Source organism: Coptis chinensis, chromosome 1, assembly GCF_015680905.1.
Source record: "Coptis chinensis isolate HL-2020 chromosome 1, ASM1568090v1, whole genome shotgun sequence".
NCBI lineage: Eukaryota > Viridiplantae > Streptophyta > Magnoliopsida > Ranunculales > Ranunculaceae > Coptis > Coptis chinensis.
The window spans coordinates 45,603,585-45,623,051 of NC_141456.1; positions in this window are offsets into that span (position 1 = coordinate 45,603,585).

The window sequence follows — 19,467 nt, forward strand, 5'->3', positions numbered from 1 at the left end:
AGAAAGTGTTGGGCCTGAAGCAGTTCACGATGGTCCAACTGAAGAGCAACAAATAAATAGTGAAGTTGACTCAGGTTCAATCGATCCTGCATTCTGGATGCTCTTCGGAGGAGTTGTGTCTTGAAGTTCTTTCCACTCAACATGGTCAAGCAGCAGCGACCTTCAAATTCACAACCTCGGTCTACAGCAGATATTTAAAGCGGGTAAGTCACAAATTTCGGGAGTGGGTTTGAGGATAGAAGAGATACTACATTTTCAACTATGGAAAATGGGATTTATAGTAGTGGGAATAATAATAATGGTTGTTATTTTGCAACTAGTTATGAATACGTTTATGTTTTAGGCCAATATGAAAGAGATTTGAGTTATGGTGATTGTGGGGATTAGGTGAAAGCTGCTTTACAACATGCTCAGGTTGAGTGTGTTAATTCTTTTTCTGGTCAGGTTTATCACAAATGCTATATGAGCTATGCTTACTATCCAAATGGGATTTCTAAGAAAACTTTTTCAGGTAATCTTGAAATGAGATTTTTTTTTTCTTAGCATCAATTAGTGTATTTGTTTGTTGAAATATCTGATGGATCTTACTTAGTTAATATGCTATTAGTTTTTCAGTTTGGTTTTTCTTCTTTGCCATACAAGAGAACTCCACCAAGTTGGCTAAGAATTTCTTCTCAAGACACCCGGTTTCAATTTGTTACTTTTTATCTGTTTTTATTGTCTTGTACCTTGTACCAAGTTACTTTTTATCTGTTGTTATTGTCAAGTTGGCTCAGAATTTGGTCACACAAATGCTTTGTCATAGTCTTGTACCTTGTTCTAATTGTCCTAAGATCTTAAATCTTGCTATGATAAGTTTTCTTAGAGTGGGATTGGTATACTGAATATTGTAGCATTTGTTCTCATATTTTGTTATTAGGAACTGATTGAAGTTGACGATGGTTGGTCTTTTTGATTGCTTTTAATTTTGTTATGCGGGGAGAAAGTCAAGTGTTTGAGGCAGTTGTACCATCCCTATCGATGATGTTGGTTGGGGACTGCGTAGACTATCCTCAACTATTACGGGTATACTTCATGATTCAAGGAAGTTATGGGGTACATTTTCTCTTCGCAAAAGTTATGCTCAATTTATTCCCGACCAATTTACCATGTTAGTAGGTCTTTCTTTTTGTTTCTGCATTGTTGTTTTAAAATGATATTAAAGTTATTATTTTCTATTAGTGGTTCACCAGGTTATGTCAAACAAAGAGGAAGTGGATGTCATTAAGGGGATAAAAGTTTTTGAGTTGTAGGCAATCATATGGCTAAAGAAGCAATTTGTTTATGTATATATATATATATATATATATATATATTCACTTCTATTTAGTAATATTTCAAGTTGTTCATCTGTTAAGGGACGTGTTTATTATAAATTTAGTTTGTTCCTTATTCATGTCAACACAAGCATATAAGGCCCAACAGGGGATATATAAGACCATATGAACTTATGAGCTATACACGAGGTATAGTTATTGATTTGTGCTTTTCTAATACAATATTGTAGTTGTGTTATGATGCCTTAATTTTTCTTTTGCATCATGCCATTAATTGATAAATTGTGTTCGAAATTTAAATTCATTGGAGAGAATGTTAAGGAAATATATGACAAAATGCTTAAGTTAGTTGAAGGGGAATATTCACCTCATAATAGTGAGGTCATGGTTGCTTGAAAAAGTATGCTAATCGAGATGGCATTGCACTTTTTTTTTCCAGATTTTATGGAAGACATGGAGATTTGTGAGCTAAATTCCTCTAACTAACTATGGTATGCTTCTCAAGGTATATATCACTATTTTTTGCTTTATTTATGTAATAGTTAGATTATCACTTTTATTTTCTTAATAGTATCACACACTATTTTCTGCTTAAACCTAGTACAACATTCATCATCTTTTAAGGTTGGCTTCATGTCTATATGTGATGTATTGTTATAAATGACAAATTATGTGAGTCACTTTCTATTAAATGACGAGTTAATAGACTTGCTTGTTAAGTGTTTTATACTATTGTGCGTATGTAGGTCTTGTGGAATCGGCTTCTAATGGAATTACATGCAACAATCAACATGAAATTCTGGTTTTGGAAATCTCTGAGTTTTATTCAAGCATTGTACTATGTACCATTTGCTAGTTGTTTTTGGTACAATTTGGTATAGCCTGTGGATGAATAGAATGTTTTGGTTAAATACATGAGTTTTGGATGAATAAAATACACTAGGAGTATTGTTTGAAGTTCATCATTTAGATTGTAGTATATATATTTGTTAAATTATTTGAATGGTAGAGTTGGTGTAATTTGTGGATGAATATAAGTGGTTTTATATTGTTATTACTTGGTTGATTTTTATTTATTTTTTATAGAAGTTGTCTGTTTCGTAAGATTTGGTAGAGTGTATAGTGGATGCCAACCCAAAGACACGTGGAGTACTAATTGTTTCTTGTAGGGGGTGTAAGTATCCCCAAAATTAAAACTGATTTTTTTTTAAATATATCGACCATTAGTAACGGATATTTCCGTTACAAACAATAGTTAGTAAATAGTACGTCCATTACTAACGGATATATCCGTTAGAAATGACAAATTTAATCGGCCACCAACAATTAGCTATCTATTACAAAGAATTTTAGTAACGGATATAACCATTACTAAAATTATTATCAGTAACGGTTATATCCGTTACTAAATTTGGCCTAAGTGAGAGTGACGCCCCAGAGCTAACGGATATAACCGTTAGTAAAAATATAAGTAACGGATATAACTGTTACTAAATGCCTTTTCTGGTGTAGTGATAGCCGCCAACCTGCACAAAGAAATAAGAACATTACCCTTCATAAAACAGATAATGAACATCAAGGGAGGGAAGGAAAGATGACTCACCACTAGGCAAGAAGGCCAGATGGTTAAGATTCAGTTCGGGTAGGAGATCCGCAGATAAGAAATTCCCAAAGACATATAGCGGATAAAAATGTCATATCTTGTCCGAAGTTGTGACATGAAGGACAAAGGATTGTTTCCTAGGACGGACACAGAAAGAATGATAACCTACACTGACATCTTTAGTGCTCTTTTTTATGTAATAATGAGCAACTATATCGCGGCATGATATTTTGGGTACCCCAGACTTATTGTAATGGTTCGCGGCATACATGACTCTCCAAAAGTTGTCAATGCCTTGGCAGGGAGGGATGTTGAAGTGGTTACATACCTCGACATCCAGAAAATATAAGGGGCAGCAGAGCCCAGTGATGATCTGCCCAACTGTGGCCACCAGACACCCCAAATTGTAGGGGAATAAGTGAGGGAAGTAAGTTAGGTCAGGCACGTGTTCTAGGATGACGTCAGCAGGGATGCCGTAGGCGGCCTTGATTGCCTCTAAATTAGGTCTGCGACTTCGAGGCGGTGGCGGTAGAAGAGCAAAATGTTGCCCTGAGGTGGAGGGGACCACGGATGGATCAATGGGTGGGGGAGATGCCACCGTGTTAGAAAGGCGGAGGAAGAGTCGCCAGAGTGGGAGTCTGACATCCGAACGGGTGGCAGAAGAAGAGAACACACAGTTTGAAAATGGGGGAGAGAAGAAGAAACAGTTTAAAGACAGTGCAAGAAAGAGAAAGAGAGAGAAAAAGACCAACCTGAAGGAGGAAAAAATCAGTCAGAATCTCGGGCACCGGAGCACTGGCGGTGAGAAGAGCAACAAGGAGCAACCGCACCACCAATTGGAGAGATAAAAACAAGAGGGTGAGGGAAGAGGAAGAATAAACGCAAGAGGAAGAGTAAGGGACTGAGTGAAAGAGGAGGAAGATTGAGCGGGATTTTATATAAGGGGGAGGGGCAAAACAGTAATTATGAGGTGCTAAAATCGAGGGGGCACCAAAAGGCGACACGTGGGCACACATAATACGAAGAGACACTAACCTCATGCACGTGTCGAACATGTGTGGCCAGGGATACAGATGAAGGGGTATGCCGCGACCTAAAGAAGGGGTGAGAGCCAGGACTCTCGACCACCCGATCGCACTGAGATCGCAGACTTGAGAGGGGGGATCTGTGGTGGTAGGATCCAGGTATGTGAGATCAGTGGTGGGATGAACCCGAAGTAACATATGTTGCGGAGGTGCGGTATACAGGATCGGACTGTGGACTCATAGGTACTGTACGGGAACCCTACACGTGGAGAAAAGAAGGCCGGGAGATAGAGAGACAGATGGATGACTGGGATGAAAGGGGAGAGTGGTATAAAGAGGAAAGAGAAGGAGAGAGAAAGGGGAGGCATTTTCATAATCAAGAGAGGGCTAGACCTAGAGGGGGAGAGAAAAAGAGAGAGGTAGTTGTGAATGAGATACAACAAGCTTCCCATTTTTTTATCCAGTCCGGTCTACCCTCAGTGGTGGAGGTTTCATTCACAGGTAGGGCAGCTCCTCTTTTGGCAAGAGCATCAGCGGTGAAGTTTCCTTCTCTCTAGATGGAAGTGATCTTCCACTTTTGCAGTTGTTCAGTACAATAAAGCCATCTTACCTGTATCTCCCAAGGGACAAACAATTCCATCTTCAAAAGCTTTAGCAATAGCCTCTTAATCGTTCCAACTACAATAATTTCTTGAAATGTTTAATTTTATTTTCACTGGCATTTTGGTTGGTAGAAAATGTCCACGGATGTGAATACATGGTTAGAAACTTACAAAGTGTTAGTTTTAAGTAGTTATTGCGTTCCATACATCCATTTCCATCAAGTTTCTCTCTCCTCTATCAACCACACCCTCTCAGAGTTACTAAAGACAAAAAATTGTATCGTGTTATTCTTGTGTCCCTATCACAAGTTAATATTTGTGGGCACAGACTTCGAATGTAATTGTCACAACTCATAAGTCAATATCGATCACCAAAACCTTGATTGTCAGAAATCGATATCATCAAAGACTTGGTCTTCATCGTTATCTGTCCCCAACTCACTACTACCAAAATTAAAATACAACATAGTTGCAGAAATAATTGGGATCACATTCATTTTAGAATGGTGATCTGTGGGTTAAATATATTGTTTTGACCATGGAATTAATTGGATTGAAATTTAACATAAAACCCACGCCATTGAGAACATGGTCTAATTATATTTGACTTCAAGAGTGTGCTTTATTACATTTGATCACAGTTAAAAAATGTGATCTTTTGGCTTTTATATAGTAGTGACTGAACCATTAATGAGGAATGCTTGCAAGTGAAGCACTTTTTGAGAGCATCTCCAGGTGGTGGTTGCAATTTGACAAATTTTGTGAAGAAGTTGGTAAAAATACCATGCCATCTCTACGTGGTAGAAAACACTGTCGCATATAATCTGAGTGGCCTTCATATGCTCTAGTTGAAGTGGCCGTGTGCTCTAATGTCTGTTACCTACCAGTTCAAATACCTATCTCCAACTTCTGCCATACTTCATTCTCCAAACTTGGCATGTCCAAACAGATACTAGACCCAGACTAAACCCAACTTTTTTGGTTTTGAACGGGTATTGGGTTACCCTAGACCTAGCTTTCTCAACGGGTTGGGTTCGGGATCAATTATTTTGTTGGTCGAGAAATGTGGCCAAACCTTACCCTAACCCTATATTTTGGGTACCCCTCATAGGGGTGGCAGGTTTGTACATGACCCGCAAACTTGACATGAAATTAGCAGGTTCGGGTTGGAAAAAAAGGCTTTTGGGTCCTTTAAGGGTTGACCCACCGAACCTGTCAAATAAATAGGTTGGATTATGGTCATATATGTTAAACCGAGTAACCCATTAGTTGACCCGATTTGTTCTCACGTCTAATTGGTCGGGTCATCAACCCATGACCTGTATAACCTGTTTTAAGATAAGTTTCCTTATTTTTTAAGATCTCATCATCTTAACTACCTAAAAGAAATGATTAAAACGAGAAAGATTAGTCGTCATATTGATTCATTCAATAAAAATATGTTTTGTCATTTAATTTTCATTGATATTTAATTGAATTATAGATGGTTTTTGAGAATTAATATATATATGACCCAAATATGACCCAAATATGTAGCGGCGGTGTCCCCGTTGATGTAATCTAGGCATTTAGGGATGTTCCTTTAGTCCTTAGGCGTACAGCTGCGCCATTTGATGTTAGCCCTTTTGGTAGTCTATTGTATTTGCTACACGAATCCTCAAAAGATACTAATATTTAATTTCACCTTACTCACGTGCTTCGCGTGTATAATTAGAGTAAGGAGTTCGTCCAAACCTTAGGACTATGCCAATTATCACAACTTAAATTTTACCCTTAGAGAACCATGTGAGAAGGTTTTTGGAATGATATATTTCTACTTCCTAAGACGACTTACTAAACAAGTTATTAGAAATTACAAGTTTGTTTCTTAAATAAAAGAGAGAGAAAGATAGGAGAGAATTAATCTTACTCATGCAAAGATTAGTTTCATAACTTTTTAGAAAACAAAGTCACTACGTTTCTATTCCATTTTGGGTTCACAAAAAAACCCGAAAACGGACTTGAGTCTCAATCCCTAGCACAATATACCTATCTCTAAACATATCATGCTAGCATGTGGAATTGAACTGATATTTCATCTGTGAAATATCATTCCAACTCCTAGTTCTATTTTTCAACAGTTGATCAAATAATTGGTCAATCTCTGTCATTTTGAGATAAGATGAGAAATAGAACCTAAGTCTCTAAGTAGTGATTTTGGAATCTAAAATTATAGCCTAACCCTCACATGAGCATCATTAACCCTTGGAGGGTTTTAGCTCATGACCCTTGGAGTGAATTGATATGCAATTTTGTTATGTGCTAAGTTAAGATAGATAAAAGAAAAGGAATGAAAAGAATTGAATTGAACTTAGGAGAAAAAGAAGTTTTTATTTAGAATTCAAAAGCAATTAGCCATTAACACTATTACAAAAACTTAAGCTTAGCTAAAAAATAAAATCAAGCATGTATGAGAGTGCCTCTCTCATCTTCCCAATCAATACATATTAGAGCCTTTTCCTTTCCTCCCACCTGAAACCACCTCCCCACATTTACTCCACTTTAATTTCATCTTATCTCCAAACAAATAAAGCCAAAACTAAACACTATTTTTGCACAAAAGTCTAGTCAAGGCATTTAAAGACATGCAAGGTGTCAATTTGTGTCAATAATTTACATATTTTGTCTTGACTTGCTCCATGATTTATGACTCATCCAATCTTGTGGGTCTGCAAAGTGGGTCCACGTGCTGCGTCCAGTGGCGGGTCGGGATTTTGGCATTTTTACAACTTTCTGCCTTTGCGTAGAGTTCGTCACACTGATCGTATGAGCAGCTCACTCTCCGAAATCGGAGTTCTAGTTCAAAAGATATGAGTTTCGGAAGTTTGATGCTTCTGTGCACGTAATCCCGTTCTGACTTGATTCTGTCCTGTTAGAGTCTCCGAGCTTTAGTCCGACTTTGTTGGGCTTCACATGGGCTTGGTAGGAAGACTTCAGATATATACCCTATTCCCGTGCTTTAATACAGATTTCATCATCATTTTTACATTAACTGCGAAAACCTATAAAAGTACAAAAATATAATTATTTCATTATTATTAAACACATAATCAACCAATTTGCTATGTTTCTATGCGGTTTAATATTATAGTGTTAGGTGCTTATCAATTAGGAATAAGAGCTAAAACCCTCCCTGGTGGAGGGTTAATGATGTTCATGTAAAAATCAGGCTCTGTTTAAGGAGGCCTGATTCATTGCTTAGGGCATAGGGGTTATTTTACATCATGTCCCAAAATGACAAAGATCATTCAAGTAAGGAGTTTGGAACTCTGGACAAGGTTGTATGCGCGACTCCTGGAAAAATCAGACTTTGAAAAATGAACGGCTGGTGTAGAATAAAACCAGAAATAGAAAGGGTATTTCAGAGAAAAAATATCAGTTCAATTTCTCATGCTAGTAGAATAAATCTAGAGATAGGTGCATCTTGTTAGGGATCGACACTCTCAACCATTTTGGGTTTGTCTATGAACCCGAGACAGGTTAGAGACAACAATGAATTGGTCTTCTAGCTAGGGTAGCTAATTTTTCATGAGTAGATTAACTCTCCACCTATCTTCCTCTCTATTTCTCTTGTGTAGTAAGTAAATTAGTGTAACTTGCATATCAAGTAACGTAGCAAAGAAGGTTAAAATCAAAAGTAAAAAAATCTTGCTCACATAATTCCCTTAATGAGTAATTTTCAACTGGTTGTAAGGAAGTGTTCTAGTCTTTTGGTTTGGAACGAAACCTTTGCTCAAACTAAATTTCAACGTGAACGTGAGCGAGGTACTTGAACGAATGTACTCGAGTGTGTGTGAGAATTCAAACTCATATATACAAAAAGGCATTTATCAGTAGACTATGATTGTTATGTCTTCGGGAATAAATGTAATGCATTCTTTCACAATGCTATAAAGGAAAAAAGGAATAAAAGATTCATATGGAGCATACAAGACACATAAGGTACAAAGCATACATAACAAGAACAAGTATCTCAAGCTTTCGTTGAGTACTACACTATGCTACTGGAGGTCACTTCAAGCAGTGAATGTGATACTAGAACGCTTGAGGCATTGTTTTTCAGAGATGCAGTTGATTGATAGGGTTATATACTAAAAACATTAATTTTGTATTAACTCTAATTCTTTATATTTTGAATGAGAATCATATGGGCAAATGTTATGCATATTATATATGTTATTAGTTATATGCATGTGTCTAATATTTTATGTTATAAATGATATGGTGTGTGGTGACACACAAAAGATCATATCATCAGTACCTTATAAAGTATAAGTAAACGTTTACAACCTAGATGGATTTGGACAAACCATTGGTACGGTTGTAGTATAATCTGGTATTAGTCTATCTTGACTACAGGATTACACTAGTACACTTTGTGTATTGAATAGGACCAAGTGAGGTTATTTCTCTTTATATTGACTATATAAGAGAACAAACACCTCTGTTATTATGGATGCTTGTCCTCTTAATCCGGATATAATAATGGGCACTTACGTGTATTGTACATTACTTTAAATCATCAATGAGTGAGATTCATTTGTGATTCAACAAACTCGATGGATTGGGTAATGACATTGTATGTAAGGTGTGATGTTGATTATAGAAGAAATATGTGACACGCAGAAAGTCGGGTTGATGATGTCCCCTTGAGGAGCTCATAAGGATTGTCATGTAAACTCTGCAGGTGGATTTAATCCAACATGATAATGGGGTTGAGTGGTACTACTAAAGGACATAAGAAGTTGATTAATGTAGTTGTCAGTAACTTGACTTAATTAACGGGCATTTGATATCTTAAACACGGAGAGATCAACAAGCATATAATATGGAGCCCATAAACATAACATGTAATTTAGGATTAGGGCGGTAGTGCAATAATGGCCTTTAGTGGAATAAGCCATTTGTTGACGGACTTGGGCTGTGTGTTCTGGGCGAACATGGGAAGCCCAAGCCCGTCAGGAGGCCCAACCCTAATTTTTCCTCATGGTCCCTATTGTAGCCTATAAATAGAAACCTCTTTCTCTGTACATTTTCGCTCAAGGTTTTGCTCAAGAAAAGTAGATCTAAAATCAGTTTCAAATTCTGTGAGTGAGAGAGGCCAAGAGAGAAAAAAGAGGGTGGTAGATCGTTTCCCACACAACGTCCATTCTATTGATAAGAATACAACAGAAGATCAAGAGGTTAATTCGGATTCGTAGATCTTGGATTCTCAAAGTTATCTTAGCCGATCTAAAGGTATGGTTTCTATCCAAAACCGTGGACACCCCTTATTCCACTGCGCGTGGGTTTTAACAATTCGTAGATCATTCGTTGCAACCATAACGGTTCTTACATTGATTTGGTCATAACTCAAAAACTTGTGGAAGATATAACAAAGGTAGAGATCAAAGAATCCCCTTTTTCCATGAATGACAACAAGGCTCCAGGGCCATATATGGTTTTAATGCTTTTTTCTTCAAATCTTCTTGGGAAACTGTGGCAAGTGATTTTGTTCTAGTAGTTAAATCTATTTTTTCCATGAGTTATATTCACAAAGGTACAAATTATACTTTTCTATGCTTAGTCCTAAAGACAACTAATCCTTCTAAGATAGATGAATTTTGACCTATTGCCTATTGAAATGTGATTTATAAGTGTCTTTCAAAGGTGATTAGCAATAGTTGAAGTCCTACATAACTGAGTGGATAGATCTTAATTAATCTGCCTTTTTGCCTGGGAGAGTCATTCAAGATAATCTACTATTTGCTCATGAGTTAATTAGAGGTTATAAGAAGAAATATGGTGATGAGAGATGTTCCGTGAAGATTGATATTCAGAAGGCCTATGACTCTATTAGCTGGGATGCTATTATCAAGGGGCTTAGAAGATTCAAACTGCCAGACACCTTTATTGTCTGGATAAACATGTGCATGTTTTACCTCTCCTATGTATTCTACCTTAATAAATGGTGTTCCTCAAGGGTTTTTTGAAGGCAAGAGAGGGCTTAGACAAGGGGATCCACTATCCCCTTATCTTTTTGTCATGATTATGGAAGTTTTGGGAGGCTTACTGATGAACATGAATTTACTAAACTAAATATTAATGCATGAAACACTAATACCTAATCTAACAAACGTGTGTTTAGATCAATATTCCTTACTCTCTAATAATAATTTGTAATATAACAAGAGTACAGATTTGTTCCACTCTTAAACTACCAAGACAATTTAGAACTCAACTAATTCAATCAAGAAGAAAATTATGAGACTCATAATGTGTTGAAAGATGAATTAAATTATGTTATTGATTAAATCTTCAACTAATTTAACTAAGCAATAAAATATGATATTCAAATGAATGAGGAAATATAGAGAGTAATGAATAATCCACCTAACGAGTTATCTCATGCAAAATTCCAATTAATTCATTGTAAAAGTCTATTTTAATGTCTTCCCGCAATGTTTCAATAGAAGTTTTGAACTTTCTTGATCTCTAGCAATAATCTACATCTCTATAGTCATTAATACTAGCATGAAAGAGAATTATGATTAAACATCTATGTTCTAGCCTTATCAATCCTTGATTTAATTCAATATACAGTTTATCTTTAAATATATATAAGAAACTAAACCTGTTTAACTTTATACAATGAAATAATTATCATCTTACATTAAATACCCTCTTTAGGCTTCATAATCATCCTCTCTAATGAGGAGATTAGCCTAAACTCATTGGAATAACAACTATACTAACAATTAAATAAGACATTAAACTAAATTAATGAATAAACGAATGAACTTTATTAAAAGAATGGTGTTTTAATGGAGGTTGGAGGCAAGAACATTAAACCCTAATTAAACTAAACTAATGGGGAAGAAGATAATAGGGTTTTGCCTTAATCCTCTTTATATACTAGAGGTTTAGGTTACAATTTTCGTGCATAGGCTTGGAAGCTAAGTTTTAAGCCACTAAATTAAGTCCTAAACCCAAAGGATTAAATCCAAAAGGGTTAAAACTATTGAAATTTATTATAGTGCCCTTTTAGTCCACTTTTATTACTTTGATTAGGTCAAAGCTTAGACCATTAGAAAGCTCTTTCTGTGTTGATCATTTTGATATAAAATAGGCCCAACTCTGAATTCTGAGTCCAAACATACGACATTTTGAAGTTCTGTTGACTTTCTATCCTTTTTCTACCCGAGTCGACTTTGACTTTCCAGCTTTGACTAGGGTTTAAAAGGTTTTTCTCCTTGAAATTTGAGCTTTAACCATAAAACTTCTTTAGCAATCATATTAAATTTTTTTCTATTCAAAAGTGATGTCTTTACACACATATTCAGCTCCAATACCTGGAATACACAAAAACAAGTAAATAGTGAGAAACTCACATTATTATAAACATAACTGGCCTAAATAGACTACTATTTAGGGGTTTAAACTATAGTTTTTGGTGATTATCACACCACTCCCAAACAGCATTTTGCTTATCCTCAAGAAAAAATGAGAAATTAAAATAGATAAGTAGCCAAAAATTTAATTCTAACTAGTCTCATTTCACGAAGTGCGATTACATTGACTATATGCAATAAGACTTTAAACCACTAGGAATTCCCTATTGGACAAGTTATAGCCTCATGAGAATTTTCCAGAGAAGATACTCACAAACTTTATTTATACTACACCGACTAAGTAATAAAAACTTGATCCCTTAATTTATCTCAGAAATCTATACATCTCACTAGTAGGGAAATAAGAATAATTCTTTTGAAACCTAAATTAATACATGCATAATAATCAAATCATCTAAAGATAAACATACATGCAATGAACTATATTATGAAATGCAATGGCAGGTCCATTTATTAAACTTTTGGAGTATCGTCCTGAAGTAGGTTCTCACAAGGAATGTGTCAATACACAATTCTCTCTTATTTTTTCACTCAATTTCGGTCACTCCAGTGTGCGTTGGGCACATGCTTCCTCACAATCTCAATGACAATCTGAAGGAGTCGAGGTCGATCAAACACAACTACCACTTCATACCAACCTATTCCTAATTAATTGAGCTAGAGGTCTGTATTAGGTGATGCGGGGTTAGGTGATGGTTTAAGAAGGAAGGAAATGGATATTCAAGTAAACAAGTATGAGAAAATAAGGTTTTTAAAATATGTAACAAAAGAAAACCTTTGTTCTTTTGCTTATACACTTGTGTTCCATACTTAGCCCTTTATTGGTTTTTGACTCCTTTGATTCTATTTTTTTGGAGTTCTAACTTTTATTTTATTTTCTATTTTTCTTTTTCTTATTCGAAGCAACTAACTAATTTTTTTATTCTACACAGGTCTTTCTCTTCACTTTTCTTCACTTCACCCTATTTCTCAGACTCATCATATAGGTGAGTATTTTTATTTGGTTTTTATAATATATAGGTAATGGAATTATTGGCATCATAGCGAGCCAATATTTTGGGAACCTTAGAGTAATGGGGACCAGGTATTGGGCGACTGGGTGTGAAATAACATAAGCTATTTTGAATGATCCTGTACTCTAATATTTTATCGCTTTTAGTTAAAAAAGTTTGGTGAGATACTCTTATCTTATACATCCTCATACTTCCTTCCTTTTTAGGTAAAATCCTCCATTGCTTAACAGGGCGAGTTCTAAAAAGGTTGGTGATCTTTCTCCATTCCTTTAGGGTAAAATTCTCCACTAATAAACAGTGTGAGTTCCGAAGTTTGGAGATTTTCTCAATCCTCACGTTGCATTCCTCTTCGGGTAAAATCCTATACTGCGAGAATATGGACCTCTCAGAGTTTGAATGTCCTACTGAAAGGGTGGTAGTTGAATCCCAACAACAAACACCTGAAGTGCAACAAGTTGTAGCTGCAGCACGTATAACGGTCACAAACCAAGCAAGTTCAGCTGGTTGTGTAGTAGCACCCAAACCTCCAAACCTACATATGCTGAGAAAGCAAAGAATCGTATGACTTAAACAATTGATTTGGCGTCCCTACCTATACCAAGCAAACGAGGTGACACTCCTTCCATAAGACTTCCAACAAAGGCTGTTGAGAAGGGACTTGAAGCTTGCAAATATGCACTGGTTGCTTGGTTGGATATGGAGAACATCATGCTGGAAAGCATAAGGCAAGAAGCTAACTCTAAGTGGGGCTTGAAAGATGCAATAAAAATCTCTCCATTAGGTATCATTTTATTTTACGGTTTTCAAATGAAGATGATCTCAAAAGAGTTAGTTTTGGGGGTCCTTGGAATCTTGGTAACCAGTTACTTAGGATGTCTAATTGGACCCCAAATTTCTCACCAGAAAGCCACAGAAATTATATTGCTCATGTTTTGGTTAAATTCCCTGGACTCAGTCTAGAATATTGGGAGGTGGAAACCTTAATGGCGATGGGTTGTACTCTTGGGTGTCCACAGAGAGTCAACAAAAATTCCCTGGAAAAGGACAATGGCTATTATGTGAGCGTCTTAGTTGATATTGATCTCTCAAAAAACATTCCTGATAAAATTCTAGTGGAGGTTAATGACTCGTATGAATTCTGGCAAGAGATAAAACTTGGTAAGATACCCAAATTTTGCAATCACTATAAGATTGTGGGTCATCTTGTCACTGAATGTTGACAGTTGAAGAAGGACTTAACTGGAGCCCCTAGCACAAAAGAATTAAACATAGATCAGGAGGGAGAACTAACTACAAAAGATACAGCAGATGCATCAAAACGTCAGAAGAAAAGGTAGACACAAAAGAACAAACAAGCGGAGACTTCAAACACAGTAGTGGCAGGTACGACTAGTGTGAACGGGGAAATCGAAGTACAAAACGAAGCTGCTGGTGTGAGTGAGTTAACTAAAAATGCCATTAACACAGCAGCAATGGAGTTAATAGAAGAAGTAGTAACAAATGTCATTGCAGAATCCGATTCATTTATTACTAATGAGGAAAATGATGTCTTTTATGATATGGACAAGGTTAGGGATAATGAAATGCATGATGAAGATATTGATTTGGATGATGAAGAACCTGCTAGGGTAGAAGGTTCTGAATTAGTAGTGGTACAGGAGGATGCTCGGGTAGTGATCATTACTGAACATGGCCAGAATACTCTTAGTAAACAACCAGTTGAGATTCAAAATTATTTTGTGCTTCTAGAATGCGAACAGGGATCTGAGGAAATGGAGATTGCTGCAAAAACACTTGATCCCAGTGTACAAGTACAACTTCTTAAAGAAGTCAAAAAGTGTCAAAGAGTTGGGCAAACATGACTGAACAAGAACAAGAGGAGGGTACAAGAAAAATTGGAAGACCTGGCTGTAAGAACAGAAAATACATTAGTACTGGTGAGCATTGCACTAGAGCTAAAGTACAGGTATCAAACACTTCAATAATTCCTTATGAAGATAATATATTGGAACATGAGGGGAATTAGGAAGGAAATAACTGTAATAAGAATAAAGGACATGATTCAAAAAGTGTGTCCAAATGTCTTTTGTGTAGCATAACCCAAGACTAAGCCTACTAGTAGTACATTGCTAAGTCTTGGACTAGCATATTTTAACTATTAGTTTTTCCATAATGATTCTGATAGTAGAATAGGAAATATTTGGTTCTTATGGAGAAGGGGCATCAATACAACTCTAATTCAAGCATCCTCTCAACACATAACAATTATGGTAGAAGATTGTGTTATTTCAGCTGATCATGCCAATTGCCTGATGGTCAACAGAAGAGCATTATGGAAGGAACTATCATCTCTAAATCCCTCTGCTCCTTGGGTTATGATAGGCCACTTTAATGTGGTTCTACAATATGAGGAAAATAAAGGGGGACTGATTCCAAGAAGAGCTGCAATGTCGAAATTTTATGATTGGTCCAATGTTTGTAACCTTTAGGAAAGGCCTTTTATGGGTTTGAGGTATACATGGTGCAACAATCAGCATGGACAGGGAAAGATCGTGTCTAAACTTGACATAATTTTCTTTAACCAAGTATGGCTACACAAGTTCCCAGAGTGGAGATACAAAGTGGATAGTAGGCCAGGGTCAGATTACTCTCCTTTAATTGGAGAAATGGTAAAGATTCCAAGACCTTGTAATGATCCTTTCAGATTTAACAAGGCTTGGATCACTCATGAAAGCTTTTTGAATCTTATGAAGATCAGTTGGCCATGCTATATAGAAGGTACACCTATCTTCAGGGTAGGTAAGAAACTAAAGATGCTTAAAGAGGTGCTTAAAGACTGGAATACTTCAGTATTTGGGAATATAGAGGATAACATCAGGAAAGCTAAAGAAAATTTTGCGCTAGCCCAAGAAGCAGCTAATAATAACCCTACAGATTTGAATATTTTGAATGAAATGGGAAGTAAGGAACAAGTTTTGGATCAGGCTTACAAGACCAAGAGTATTCATTGGAAGTTGAAAAGTAAAGTTTCCTAGCTCTCCGATAGTGAAAGGAACTCTGCCTATTTTCATAGGGTATGTGATGTTAACACTTTTAAGTATCTTTTGAAATTAAATTTTCTCAACCTACTACGTGCTAAAACTCAATTTTTCCTTACTCACGTGTTTTCTTGGTATGTTTACAGTAAGGGTTTCGTTCCAACCTTAAGACAAGAATGATATCACAACTGAAATCTAGCACCTTAGAGAACTAAGTGATAAGGATTTTTGTTTTGGTATTTTCAAGATTCCTTTTTCCTAACAATTACTTACTACACAAGTTATCTGAAATTTGCAAATTGATTCTTAAATCAATAGAGAGAGAAAGATAAGGAGAGGATTAACCTACTCATGCAAGATTAGTTACATGGATTTTTATGGAATAAAATCACCGCCTCTCTAATCAGTCTCGGGTTTATAGACAATCCCAAAACTGATTCGAGTATCGATCCCTAGCAAGAGGTACTCATCTCTAAGTACATCTTGCTAGGGCTCTAAGTACATCTTGCTAGCAATAGGAGTTGTCGAGATATTTCATCTCTGAAATGGCTCTTCAACTCCTAGTTTCATTTCACGCCATCCGGACAAAAATAAAATTCTTGATTCTCCAGCACTCGTGCCCGCGAGTGATCCCAGTGTCCATGGGTCACGTGCGCGAGCTTTTTTAAAGTTCCAGGCTCCAAATTTTGTCAGTCTCAATTATTTTGTAACTGGGTGTTCAATAAAACCTAAGCCTCTAAGCAGTGATTTTACAACCATAAAACGTGCACTGATCCTCACATGAGCATCATTAACCTTCCCCTTGGGAGGGTACTTTAGCTTATGATCCTAGAAAAGAGATGCAAGATATAATTGTTATATGTTGAATTCAAGAAGAAGAAGAGTGCAAAGAGAAGAATTTTTAAGCTAAAAAGTAAGACTTTTATTTAGAAAACTAAAGTGGTTTCCATTAGCACTATTACACCAAACTAAGCTTAACTTAGAAAATAAAATGCATGAACATAGAATGAATGGAGTGTGTGTCCAAAATGAAATACAAATCAGCCCATTTCAAGTTTTTCTCTCCCTTCACCCACGTGAACCAACTCCCACCATTAATAATATTAACTTCTATCTTATCTCCAAATCAAAACAAATTGACACCTTTCATTTTTTTACATTATTAGCACATAAATCTAGTCAACTTCATTAATGTCATGCAAGGTGTCAATTTGTGCCAATTATTTGCACATTTTGTCTTGATTTGCATGATGACTCATCCAATCTTATAGGCCCGCATAGTGGGTGACCAGCCTCTTTTTGTGTATGTAGATGGTGTATGGTCGTTGAATAAAATAGAAACGTATCAAAACCTAATTATCCCTCAATAAATAAAGGATGAGTAGGATATCGTTCCACTTTTAACTGTATGTTATGTGAAAGACATGACTGGAAAGGGGGTTTAAGGGATTAAAAACTATGATTGTAGAGATTTTAGATTCTAATGCTAAACTAAACTAAATTAACTAAACTATTGAGAATTTATAAGAGAGGGAATTCAAGAGATTAGAATCTACCAATACTTTTAATCTATGACCTTCTGCTTCATGGTTGTTTTTACAAGTAGACTACAATTAGGCAATCGAGCGAGTGTCGATGCCCTCTTGGAAGAAACATCGTTAATAATTAACTCTACTTAAGGTTGTTCCTATGTTTATGTTATTAATATCTTCTTTCTTTTTATATAAGCTCGGGCAGCCATTCAATGTAAGGTCGAGAGCAACATCAAGGAGTACTTCCTAATAGGGCAGCCATTCAATGAATCACCACTTAAGGCAAACACAAAGAATACTTCCCCTAGGTAGCCACTCCCTGAGCTACCTCTTCTAGGGCAACACAAAGAATTCTTCCCTAACTCTAAAGAACTATATTACTGTAAGCACAAAAATGTGTACCTAAGTCTATGCAATTGCTTTTAGAGTCGCCACTAACTTTATTAAGGAAAAGTTGAGTAAAACCTCTGTGAAGGACTAGCCCTCGAAACTAGATGATTATTGGGTTCGGGAGTCAAGGTACGATGTGGGAAGGTGTTAGGCACCCACAATCGCCTGGTAAAAACCAGCCTTACTTCTATTGAGGTGTAACGTGTTAAGATAGGCAAATGAAGAAAGCTTGAAAAATTAATCTACCAAGTTGGATTAAAAACTAATAACTATATGCTATAATAAAACTAAAAAAAAAATAACCTAATATGCAATGCTAAAGGAAATAAAAGAGAAAAGAAAGATGTCACCTTGTTTGGAATATTGCCTCATACTTGATTGTAGATTGATTGATTGATTGATGATAAACTTGATCTTGAATTGACAACTGTGATTTTTGGATTGAAACAGGTGATTTGAGAAAAAAAACAACTTTTGGTGAAAAGAAGTGTCTACTCAAGATCGACGAGAAGAAAAGAAGGCTAAAAATGAAGAACTAGAAAGAAAAAATGAAGAACAGAGAGAAAGAAAGCTATTAGCTCGAATAACTAGGTCCGGATTATTAACTCCTCAATTCCTAGCTCTAGCTTGCTCTAGATTGTTTTTTTGTGGTGAATGAGACCCATATTTATAGCTTTTTGGGATGGATTCAAATATGGTAATGAGTTTGATCCAATGGCTGAGTATTGATGAAGAAAAATCCAATGGTTTGATATCTTTTTGGTTGCACCTCCTAAATCTGGCCCTTGATTCAAGAGGTGGGATAAGGGGTTCGATCTTGGCCCTTGATACTTGGATATTTTAGATGGATTAGGTCAAACAAACAAGCCCTACACGTCCTTAATGAGCCCATAATCCAGGGTTTCCAAACTTGGCTCCAAAATGGCATATTCTCTAGAATATTCTTGATTTTAGGGATCAAATCAAATCAAACAATTAAGGAAGGTTATCTAGGTTTTTAGAGGCTTGAAAATGGGCTAGAAACCCTAATAAAAAGGTCCAACTCGAGCTGGATCCACAGTCCATGAGCACGGGTCCAAAATCCACAAAAAAGCCCACTTTGACCATATTTTCAAATACTGCAAATTCCCTTTGACTGGGTCAAAATTAGGCAAACTCTTCTTCACAAAAATTGTTAACTAATCCATTAGGAAGGTCCATGAACTCTTAAAAAATACCCTTGGGTCGAAATCTTACTCCAAAAAAACATTGCACTCAACGGCGGTCGCCTCCAAATTTGAAAGCGGGATAAGGCAAGATTAGGGTTTAGAAATCCAAATGGAACCTAGGCAAGCTTGTACTCATTTCGAAGGATTTTTCAAGGGAATTCAAATATGAAATAATCTCATCCAAAGAAAGAGTAGAAAAAACGAGATTTGGGCTCCAAAGGGTTCTGAGGGCATTTTGGTCATTTTCAACTCAAAACTTCGAGAAAAGCAGCGAAACTTCAGCCATAGCTAGAACATGATGAGGAGAGTC